This window comes from Alosa sapidissima, chromosome 12 (assembly GCF_018492685.1).
Source record: "Alosa sapidissima isolate fAloSap1 chromosome 12, fAloSap1.pri, whole genome shotgun sequence".
NCBI lineage: Eukaryota > Metazoa > Chordata > Actinopteri > Clupeiformes > Clupeidae > Alosa > Alosa sapidissima.
The window spans coordinates 20,777,122-20,789,371 of NC_055968.1; positions in this window are offsets into that span (position 1 = coordinate 20,777,122).

Below are 12,250 nucleotides of genomic sequence, written 5' to 3' on the forward strand. Positions count from 1 at the left end.
AAATAAATAAATAAATAAATAACATTATGCTGATACCTTTTGCTTTTCCCAAATACAATGTAGCCTACAGGTGTAAGAGACCTTTCATCAATCCAGTTGCAATAGATGAACTGTGATGAACTGCCCTACTTGTGATTGTTTAGAGATTTTAAAGGTTTTATAACAATGCTACATCTTCTTTGGCTATTCTACAATCTGTTCACCTTTTCAGCACCAGTAGGCTACTTTCTGTGCAGCCGCACACACACACTCAGCCATGCCAAACAAGCATACACAAAAGTTTCAAGAGTGGGGGATGGAGTAAAAGATGGAGACATATTGTGATTGTAAGTGTGATTTATTTTTGCGGAACGGATGTACAGGACTGAGCGGCGGTCATATTTTGTACCGCTATGCGGTACATCTAGTTAGATTTGAGCCTTTCCCTTCTTGAAGCATTTTAGAGAACAGTTTGATCCTCCTGATCCCTGTTGGGGGTTTCTGGGCTTTGTGCAGAGAGAGTCGCAGCATGGAAGGCTGACAGCAGCATAAGAGCAGTCAAGAGGGTGTGAAAGGATAAATCACAATGTCACCACCGAATTAGAAGACACTCCGACTCTCCTTCTCTGTATTAAAACAAGCCGTTGTCACAACACTGGCCGAGGCCTTCTCCTCTGTTTACAACCCCTCTGCTCTCATAACTGTAAAGCCTACTCTAATGTAGAGTTTCCTGCATACAGGATTGGCTCAGTGTTTGTATGACAATGACTCAGCTTGGAAAGGCAGCCAAACAGCGCAGACATTTTAAGTTGCGACACTAATCCTGTCAAACTGTGTACAGACAGCCCGGATGGCTGCCGAGGGATACTGCAGTCTGCTATACTAATTGAGATGCAGCCAGAAGAATAAACAAGCAGGAGAATCCCAAGGCATGCTGTAAATGTGGAGAGAGGGATAGGGGAAGAAGGTGAGAGAGAGAGAGAGAGAGAGAGAGAGAGAGAGAGAGAGAGAGAGAGAGAAACTGTTCTGATGCATGGGTGGAAGTATGAAATTGAGTATGAAGTTTTCACAGGAATTAGAAAAGGGCCCCTGAAATAAAACACCATCTGTGGGGGTTAGTGTGTGTGTGTGGGGGGGGGGGCAGTGGAACCCAGGTGGCATTTACAGCTGAGCACGGGGGTAAGAGAAGCCTGTGTGTGTGCGCCGGACCATGGTCATCAGAGCGGGAGCTTTTGGAGGCAGGGAAGTGGAGCGAGAGGAGAGGTGCCCCAGAGTGACACTGAAACGTTACTCGGCTTCTAAACTGCCCGTGGCCCCTCGGTCACCCTGCGCAGGGCACTGGAATGCCCAGACAGGTATAGTCCCACTGAGGGTCACAGTCCTGGCAGGGCAAGAGAACGCGCGACCCCTTAGAACTACCACAAGGGCCAATAACTGTCCAGCGGGGCCGAGGCTCTGACTGCCAAGTTTATCAGCTCAACTGCCCACACACACACACACACACACACACACACACACACACACACACACACACACACACACACACAGACATCACACTTGTGACCTGACCTGCGGAGGTTCGTTTTCCAAAAAAATGTGCATGGTTAAAATGAAACATAGCCTATAAAAACGGAGTGGAAACACAAGGTGATGCGGAGAGGTCAGGACAGACATAGGATATGCCCACAGACAAAGGAGCCAGTTGTGCTATATGTGAACACAAAAAGTGTTTCACTGATCGCCGTGAAAATATGTTTTAACAAGTATTAAACCAAGGCTGGTAAGCAGGATGGACGATCATGGCACATAAACGCTCTTTGCTCAGCTGACTGGAGACGCAAAACGCTGCTGACAATTATTGGCTACGCCGCCGTGTGAATGCTATTAAAGTGAAAATAGAAACCGCTTGTCAAACAAAGTCATGATTAATTTGCGAGTATAAAAGAACGATTTGTGGCCAACCACAACATGGGCTATGATATGGCATTTCCACCACACATATACCAGTGCCCGTGCTTTCTCTGGTTAATGTTGCCGGAGCTGCGTTTGTTCAGAAGTGAAATTACCATAGCTCTGACACAAGCTGGACTGTTCCTGTAACCTAACTCCAGCAGGTAATACTGAGTAATGTGTTTTTGTAACTGATCTCACAGAGAAACCATCCGGTTTGAACGTATACGCTTCTGACAAAATCAGGACACAGCAGAAACATTTGTGTGTATGTGAATGTGTGTGTGTGTGTGTGTGTTTGTGAATGTATGTGTGTGTGTGTGTGTGTGTGTGTGTGTGTGTGTGTGTGTGTGTGTATGTGAGAGAGAGAGAGAGAGACTGTGTGTGTGTGTTTCAAACTTCAAAGCTCTTGTCTCAATTGCAAAACTATCTCAAAATGCCGTTTGACTGAAGCCAGCGAACCATATTAAAGGGATATTGATTTCCAAGGGCTGGTCAGTCTCAAGATGAATGCCACACTCATAGAGTAGCAGCAGCACATCAATACCCTCAGAGTTACTGTTTCCAGTGCAGAATAGATGTGTTCTGTAAGTGAAGGGGAAACATGACGGCTTCAACACCCGCCTAATTGCTTCCCTGTGACAGTGAGCGGCGAAATTAATTAGAGGTGCACATTCATGGCCCTGTGCCGGCCGGCCCACCCTCACCTGTGTTTGTCTTGGCCCGCCGGTGGCAGGCCGCAGGTATCACACCTGATTAATGACTGGCTCCTCTGTACCGGAGGACTTCCTGTTGTCCTTGGCCAAGGACCTGCCTGCCAGCACATATATACGCACACACACACTCACACAGACACACAGACACACACACGCGCACACACACACACACACACACACTCAAGGACACACACAGACACACTCAAGAACACACACAGACACAAATACATATACACATACACACATACCTTTACAGACAGACACATACAGTACACGCACATGCACACAGACACACACATATACACACACTCATTCATCATTCACACACACATTGGCGCAACTTCCACATGTGCGCACACATTTTATACATGTATAATTTCATATCAACAGCTTTGGATTTTCGTACAGTCTAGTCAAAGTGTTTTCACATTTGGGTGCAGGTTTCTGTACAGTACAACAAAACTATGATACTACATGGACCTCTCTGCTCTCTGTTCTCTAACTACACATACTGAAAGCTCTCTCTGGTGTTTGCTGGCAGTTCCTCTCAACCAGCGTTCCAGCCATGTAAACACAGAAGACCGTCTGCTTACCGACTTCAAAACACAGAACAATCCGCTCATTAATCCTGATTTGCTCACATGAATATTTTTATAGCACCAGTCTTCTTGTTTTACAGGGACGGAATGCAAACAAGTCATCATTTGAATGACTTCAACTTTTCTCCGCACTGAAAACATGATATTGACAATATACTTGCATTTTATAGATACCAGGTTTTACTGCTCTCAAATGAAAACAACACCCATCCTATGTTGCATTGCGTTATCCGGCAACAACAACAACAACAAAAAGCAACTCTACACGCATACACACAACTGTGCGTGCGGAGAGGTCAATGTGCTTTCCATTGTCTCCTCAGTTTCTCCATCAGCCTTTCCCTGAGCCAACCACGCCTGGTTTTAAGCCCTGTCCTGCATGTGTTCTTTATCAGATGTTTAGATATCTGATTCGAGTCAGAGTCTTAACACATGATTTGGCTGGGATGTGGTTCTCAGTTCCTGTCCTCCGGGCCGTACGAATGAATGCATCTGTCCATCCTGCTGTCAGCTCTGTCTTCTGAGGGATCCCATCCAAGACCAGCCATGGTTGATGGGGTTAGACATGCATCAGGGAAAGAACAGTGATTCATACGACAGGACCCACGCAGTACAGCGAAAAACAAAACAGCCGTCTAATTGCACCAACAGAACCATCTATTGTCCAGTGATTGCTGTCTGACACCGGATGTCCGCCGACCTCTGAATACATGAAAAATTGTTAATGTTATTGCCTTGTGGCTCTGTCAAAACTACATATAATTCTTTCACAGACTCGTTCGTAAACACGCATCTACTGTATATCTTACGTACGACATAACTGTACACACACATATATCAAAACACCCCCCCCCCCCCCCGTGAGTCCCAAGGCATGGATGCCGATCACGCCAGCCAAATAATGCAGACACACACTCTACATCAAAGTTAGAGCCCAGATTTATGGGTGCTTGTGTTGGGGGAATGTGAGAGGATGTAGTTACAGTAGGAACATTTGAAGGCTCTGGGTGCATTGCATTGTGTGTGTGTGTGTGTGTGTGTGTGTGTGTGTGTGTGTGTGTGTGTGTGTGTGTGTGAGTGTGTATGTCTCTGTCTATTTTTCTGTGCGAGCATGTGCTGTTTGCTTGTGTGTTTCATGTGTGTGTGTGTGTTTGTGTGTTTCCATGCCAACATGTGTATGTGTGTATAGACTTGGAGGCAATCCGTGAGCCCTGGCGGGCCGCGTTGCTGAGGGAGAGCAGAGCCGAGCAGTGCGGGCGGAGAGGTGGTGGGGGAGCAGAGGGCGCCGCGCACTGTGAGCTCAGGCCCCGGATCATTACGAGATTTGTTTTAAGGAGGAACGGTTAACCGCATAATGACTCTGCTGACGGAGAGCTGAATGGCCTCCTGGGCCGGACGGGCACTGGCCAAGGCGAGGCCGGCAGCCGGGTGATAAATCACAGACGCTGCAGGGATGGGGGGGTGATGGTGGTGTGTGTGTGTGTGTGTGTATGTGTGTGTGTGTGTCTCTCTGTGTGGGGCGGGGGGCAGATGTGGAGAAGGAGATGTGAGTTTTGTGTGTGTGTGTGGGGGGGGGGGGGGGGGGCAGATGTGGAGAAGAATATGAATAAATATGAATAGTGTGTGTGTGTGTGTGTGTGTGTGTGGTGGGGGGGGGGGGGGGGGTGCACTCAGAGACCCCCTCCGTGAGCCCCTACACTGTGGAAAACACTCTCACTTTCACAACAGACAGTAAGAGCCACTTCCACAGAACCCCCTCCCCCTCTCGCTTTTTCGCTGTCTCTCTGTGTTATTCTTTTAATTTCATTAAAAATCCATCTGGAGGCCATGAAACCTCTTGACTCGAGCTTGATTCATGTTCGACTCGCCCCACGCTGATGGAACAGGCATGTTATTTCATCCCCGACAGTTGTCTGATTAAAAGATTCCTGCTGCATCCCAGCAGAGAGGGCAGCCGGCTGAGCCCGACCCTGCTTCCGTAAATAAGACCGTGCATCATCTCAGTTTAAAAAAAAAAACTATCCAGATGATGTATTTGTGATGAAAAGGGCACAGTCATTCATTTCAGATGCATAATAATTCTCTGGTATCATTCCAAGCCCCCCTCTTCTGTCGATGGGAGGCATGTAAGGATAGGGACCTTGTGTGCCAGAATAGAAACAGACCATTTGTAATCTTCTTTAAACTGCTCACTGTGAGGCCAAGCTGCTCATTGTAGTGCAGCTTTTAATGCTTTCAGTGGTCTCTTCTCACGCCGTACATTGAAGGGTTCTGTTCTATGTGCGTTTGTTGGACACAGAACGTTGTACACAGAGCGTTGTACACACGTTGTACATTGAAGAGTTCTGTTCTCTGTACATCCTGTGTTTCTGAGGATTCTCGTCATTATAATAACATTTCACGCGTTGCTGGCTCGAATGAATCATTCCTCTCTCATCCTCACAATCCCCACAGGCCGTCTGTCTTCGTCAAACTGATCAAGTCTGTACACACCTGAAATGGTTTCCCTCCATCAGCCCTGAATTCTCTCTCTCTCAAGACTGACGTACAGTCAGAGTCAGATGCTACAAAAGCATACCAGGAACGCTATAGTGTTGGCTTTTGTCTATCTCGGTCACCATCTCTCTCTCTCTTTCTCTTTCTCTCTCTTGGTGCTTTTGAAAATGTTTCCACTAAAGAGCCAAACACTCCGCCAGAGGCTCAAAGGAGGATTATCTCTTACAGTAAATTGCAAATGCTGCACTTCATGTAGCTGACAATCCAGTCAGTCTCGTAAAAAGAAAATCAAAGTATGTGCATGCGAAGCTGCCACTTTAATAATGAACAAATTGCTTGATGAGGAAACACCAGTTGTCAGATAGAGGCAAAAAAAGGCTCTTTGCTGACCTAAATAACTGACAGGAAAGATAAATGTGAAAAGCTCTGCTGCTCAGAAACCAAACATCTGTACAGCCAAACAAACGCTCTGTCTGTCCACATTGCACCCCCCCCCCCCCCACCACCACACACACCACACCCCCACCCGCCTCCTCCTTCTCCCCATCATTGCTGAGTAAGGGGAAACTGGTATTTTTATTTGACTTGTCCTTGATTTTACCAAGTCTGGCATTCAGAATACATCCTTATTTTGGACGCTGACCTGGCCATTTGAGGGGAGAAAAATAATGGAGTAAAAATGGGAGGGAAAGAATGAGCCAAATATTTAATGGCCTCTATCTCTCGTGTACCACTTGACCACTTTAGTATCCATTTATTCCATTCCACATGAACGTTGAGCTCTCATAAGACACCACTGTAACCGTTCACACTGTCGACAGACCCAGCTCGGATACACTCACAGAGCGAGGCTCATTGTCTTCGCCAGCGGTCCATGACAGTAAGCTTCCCTCCCCGCTGGTGTCTGCTGGTGTCATGAAGTTATTCTTCATTGTCAGGTCCTATCAGCGCACCCAGCCAGCATGCATGTGCGGCAGCCAGCCATGGCCCATTTAAAAGCCTGTCGATGGGCGATAAGCTGGGAAGCCGTCACCGGCGCTGGCTGCGACTTGTCCAAGGCATCGGGCGGCAAGAGAGAGATGCTTGAGAGATGGTGCGAGGGCTGGCGAGAGGCTTGTTTATTATGTCTGCGCTCCAAGGACACATCCAAATGAAATCATACACTCCAGTTTTGGCGGTGGTTGGGGTGGGGTGATGGGGAATGGGGAATGGGGTGGGGGGGGGGGGGGGTGGGCTGGAGGGAAGGGGGTTGAGGGTTGAGGGTTGAGGAGGAAAGCAAGGCAAAAGTTGGGAAAAAATTTGTAAAAAAAAAAAAAATCTCAGCCCAGAGATCGGAGTGCCATTCTAGAACCGCAGTGGTTTCAGCACAAGCCGGCCTTATGCCATAAATCAAGTTTCCAGCCTGCTGATATTTGCAGTGTTTTTAACCTCCTGGTGTGAAGTGTGTGTTTTAACTCTCTGTGGTCCTTCCCACTAACTGGCGCCGTTAAAACAGAGCCTGTTTGCATCACCGTGGGCATTTCAGACAGACAGATTACCCGCTGAGGAGAGACTCACCTCTCACCAGCATAGACGCCTATCTCATAAGGACCCATTGACGGGACGGGCGCTTATCAGGGCCCTTGCTAATAGCCAAGGACCCATTCCAGAACATTCCGGCCTGAAGCCTCACTGCTGTGCGTATTACTGCAGAGGCCCTGGCCAGCTCTGCATGGAGACCAGGTTTTGGGAGAAGCTGGCTTCGGCAGCAAAAATCTCCTCGGGTGTGTCCACAGCCTGGGGGGACCAATGACTGTCATCACTGGAGTTATTGATGTGTTGGTTCGCAGACACTGGGAGGTGGGCGGGTGTGGAGGGGGCTCGAAGCTCCTGTTAGAGGCCCATCACTCTCCCTCCCAGGATGAGATCGAGAAACAGCAAGGCCTTTCAGTGCAGCTCCCTTTACACGTTCCACAGAAGCATCAAACTTATGGCCCTGGACACACGTGAACAATATATATGCAGTGTCCTTAAGTGCTGCAATAAATAAGACAAGGACATTAAAAAGTTTGTGACATTCACATAAAATCAGGAACAAAATGTCCTCAGTAAAAGCACAGTCACACAGATTCATTTATAGGTTCACCTATGTGCATATCCTGCAAGTATATGGGGATATCTTCAGGTAGTGCACTGCACACACCACCCCTCGCTGGCCAATAAATAAATGGAAAAATGAAAGGAGATGGTGTGGCTTGTTTTCCTTCTTCGCAGCGTACAGTAGATCACAGTTCAGACCACTGACACATGTTGAAGATCAGCAGCAGAGGTAGAAAATTACCTCTGCTCTTTTCCAAGAACCGCTCTGTTTAAGTGTGTGTGTATGTGTGGCTGTGTGTGTGTGTGTGTGCATGTGTGTGTGTGTACTGTATCTGTGTGTGTCTGTATGTATGTGTGTGTGAGTGTGTGTGTGTGTGTGTGTGTGTGTGTGTGTGTGTGTGTGTGTGTGTGTGTGTGTGTGTGTGTGGGTGTGTGTGTGGGTGTGTGTGTGTGTGTGTGTGTGTGTGTGTGTGTGCGTGGGTGTGTGTGTGTATGTGTGTGTCAGTGTGTGTGTGTGTAATTGTCTGACTGCGCTGAGTGTGCTTGTGTTGGACTGGACAATGTGTACATCTGAGTGTACTTACAGTATTCAAATGTGTGCCAGCAAGTGTGTATGCTTGTGTCCATCAATATGTGTGTGTGTACGTGTGTCTGAGTGTGTGCATATTTTTGTGTAAGAGAGAAACGGGGAGTAAGACAGAGGGAGAGGAGAAGAAAGAAAGAACAGGAGGTAAAGAAAGAAAGAAAGAAAGAAAGAAAGAAAGAAAGAGTGAAGAAAGAAAGAGAGTGTCTGTATAAATGTGTGTGTGAGAGAGAGAGGTTAGTCTGTATGTATTCATAAAGGCCTGTTTCATGCTCTCCCCTGTGTGTGTTGGAGGGTGGGGGGCGCCCAGGACTTCCTGACAGACCCAGTTGACAGCCCCCTGGCCCTTCTGCTTAAAGTCAGCTGAGAGATTGGCCAAACTGCAGTCAAGCAGTGAAGGGTCAAATGCTGTTTTGAAAGAAACTAAACGGAATTACTTATGCTTACTTATGTGTCTGAATGGAAAATTCATTTCCTTGAGGTGCATTTTTACATCTAATATCTTCCTCAAAGCATTAGCTGCCCCCAAAAAAAGCAATTAATGTTGATGACTACCAAACCTGTCAGCCAATAGGGAAGCCAGAAGATTGTCAAGGTTAAAAGCATACAATACACAATGTATATCCTTGTATTCCAGTTCTTATAACAACATATTATCACATTATCATATTATATAAGAATCAACATCGACATGTACACACAAACACATATAATATGCCTGGCTCCCTTTCAATAAGTGGACTGCTGTGTAGACCCAGCCAAACTCCAGAACAGTGCTGGATTTATGATTAAGGGTGTGGGATCCTAAGCCTTTTCCTTCATCACATACGGTTCAGACATGGAGTGCAAAACAACATAAGAAAAAAGAAATATGCACAACAACAAAGATAATGAAACAAATCAGCAGATAGGTCATAATCTTGGGTCATCCCTTTTCTTCACAGAAACATGCCTCTACTAAGTCTCCACAGCAACTCTGAACTCTGTGAAAAGTCGTCCGTCTCCCACAGCCCCGGGGTTTGGGTTCGCCCGGGCGCTCCTGTGCCTGCTGCCATTAATCACTGTGGATCTGAGAGCGGTGCTATCTCCACACCGGGGCCCCCTATCCCACGCTATCGAGACAAGGCGTCCGAGTTAACAAGTTTGCCCTCTTGCTACTATCTCTACGAGGCCTGTCAGAGTTAGGGATCGGGTTACGCGCCTGTAGCATGACAACCATCCCACCCCATCCCAACACCACCCACCACCACCACCACCACCTCTCTTGTTGAAAAAGGGACCTTAGTTGACCCGGGAGTGGAAAGCAGACATCATGGATTTTGAACTCGCTGCCATCTTCCTACCCCTTCACATGCCAGCTCAGTCATTTTTTGCCCTTAGCCTTACAAACTCTCCATCATGGATGTTCTCACATGCATGAACAATGCACAAAAACCCTGACTGTCTGAAAGACTGAAATGTTCGAATGTAACCAAAAAGAAGAAAAAGAAGAAGAAGAAGAAGAAGAAGAAGAGGAGGTGGAGGAAGAAAAAAAAAAGAAACCACGAAGAGGCCAGGCCCTAGGCCTGCCAAAGCCAATCCCAGCGAGATGATTGAGTTGTGGCAGAACAGAGAGTGTGGGAGCTTACCAGCACAATCAATTAACCCTGAACGAACACAGCCATGCGAAGAATTCTCCCAGAGCCCCCCTGACTGGTCCGAAGCCGCCCCAGACACAGGACGGCCTTTGTCTCCTCAGGGGCTGTCTCCTCCATACCATACAGCCTCTGGAGTTTATTAAGAAGACAAAACAAACAAGAATACACGCAGCATGGCCCGACCAGCATGACACGACAGAACCGATGTGTGGAGAATATCTCTCGACTTTGCCATTGTGTTTAAGGACAAATGAGCCATATTTAATCATATTCGGGTGAGCTAGGGAAGTATTAAGGTTAGAGCCAGTGTGCGTTGTATCCATTGATTCAAGGGGGGAAAGCAGGCTGAGTGTGGATGAAATATCTCTCCAATGGAAATCTCCCTTTGGCCGAGTCTTATCTCCAGAGTCATCTTCGCCCATCATCTTGAGCAACAAGCTGGAGGCTCCTCCGAGGATTAGTGTGTCCAAGCAAACGCAAAGCCGTTGACTGCAAACAATGTTGTTGCTGTTTTGCTTTTCCACCCAAACAATACTACAATATTATTACGTCCACGTCCACACCAAAAAACCTCTTTGTCAGAGCACCGAAAAAAGCTTTCAAGCCGAATTACAATAGACATCACGGCCCTCCCACGGGGACTAGTGCCGAGTGGCCACAGTTTTCATTTTCCGATTCTTTTTACAATTCTAATGTGACCAGATTTACTTAGCAGCAGGACCGGCCGTGGTCATTTCCCTCTCCACCACAAAGAGGGTCTGAGGATGGGGGGACGTGATAGCAGGGGTCCCCTGTGAAGCGGGATAGAATTATTCATGGGGCTCTCTGATCAAGGAGGGGGTCACGACGGCATCAGGGGATGACTCTGTGAGCCAAACCTTTGATGTGATTGTGCTGTTTGCGTGTGGCGATATTAAGCATGTGGCCTCCCACTCACACTCTCTCTTTTAGACACACACACACACACACACACACACACTACACACACACACACACACACACACACACACGCACACACACACACACACACATACACACGTGCACTTAGAGACAAATACAAATGGACATTCATACGGCAGATACAGTTTTCAGCAAATATGTTCTGATCCCTAAGACTAATTCTATATTTCATCTTGTGAAGTGCCAAAAGTATGCTAATGTCTTCAGTCGAGTACTGCTTAAGGTTAAAACTGTGCAATATTCCTCACCAAATACAACCCTGTCATTTCATCCACTCCTCCCTGCTAATCCACCTCTCTTCCTCCCTACCCCTATCTCCCTCTTGGTCGTGTTGTGATGGCTGAGAGATAGCTAGCGCGACAGAGACGGCCTGTGTTTACATGCCATTGGGGGCTTTGTCCTGCACAAGCTCACTGGTGACTTATGAAACACATAAACAGAGTGTGCTGGTTCAGGCCTCCTCTGCCATTGTCCCCAAACATCTCTCCTCTCCTCTTGTGTCCCCTTCTCTCCTAGTCTCTCCTCCTCTCCTCTCATCTCCTCTCCTCTTGTTTAATCTCCTCTCCGCTGCTCTCCTCCTCTCCTTTTTTCTCCTCTCATGTCCTCTCCTCTCCTCCTCTTCTTTCCTCTCCTCCTCTCCTCTCCTCTGCACTCCCCCTCTCCTCTCATCTCTCCTCTGTTTCTTCTCAGTGCCACTCTAGACTCTTTTATCAGCCAGACATGAAAACACCAGCAGGGAGAAGACCACATACTGTATGAGTAAAAATAAAACCGCTCTCAGTCTAGGAAAGCTCTCATCGCTCTCTTTCTCCCTTATCTGGTCTTATCTGGCACGGCATGATGAGAGCATTGCGCATGTCTTAGTGGTTAAACTCAACACTGAGGAGTCCTTCTGGTAAGGCTGACCCTCCAATGACCACTCCACACCATAACCCCCCCTCCCCCCAACACACACACACAGACACACACACACACACAACCCTGATACCCAACCCAGCCTCTTACCCCCTGCTATCTCAGGATATCCGGAACAGAGCAACTTAAACAATATTTTCTGCCGCGCTGACTCCAGGTCAGTGAGATTCAAAGTCGAAGTGAGCAGAGAAAGATTACGGTCAAGATGAAGTCTTGAGGGCTCGATAGAAAGCGCTGCCAAGTGCGTGCTGGACCTGGACGGGGCTACGGTCCATCTCGCTTCACCTTGTCTTTGTAGTTGGGCCCCCGAAAAGCCTGCCAGTAAGCTTTTTTTGC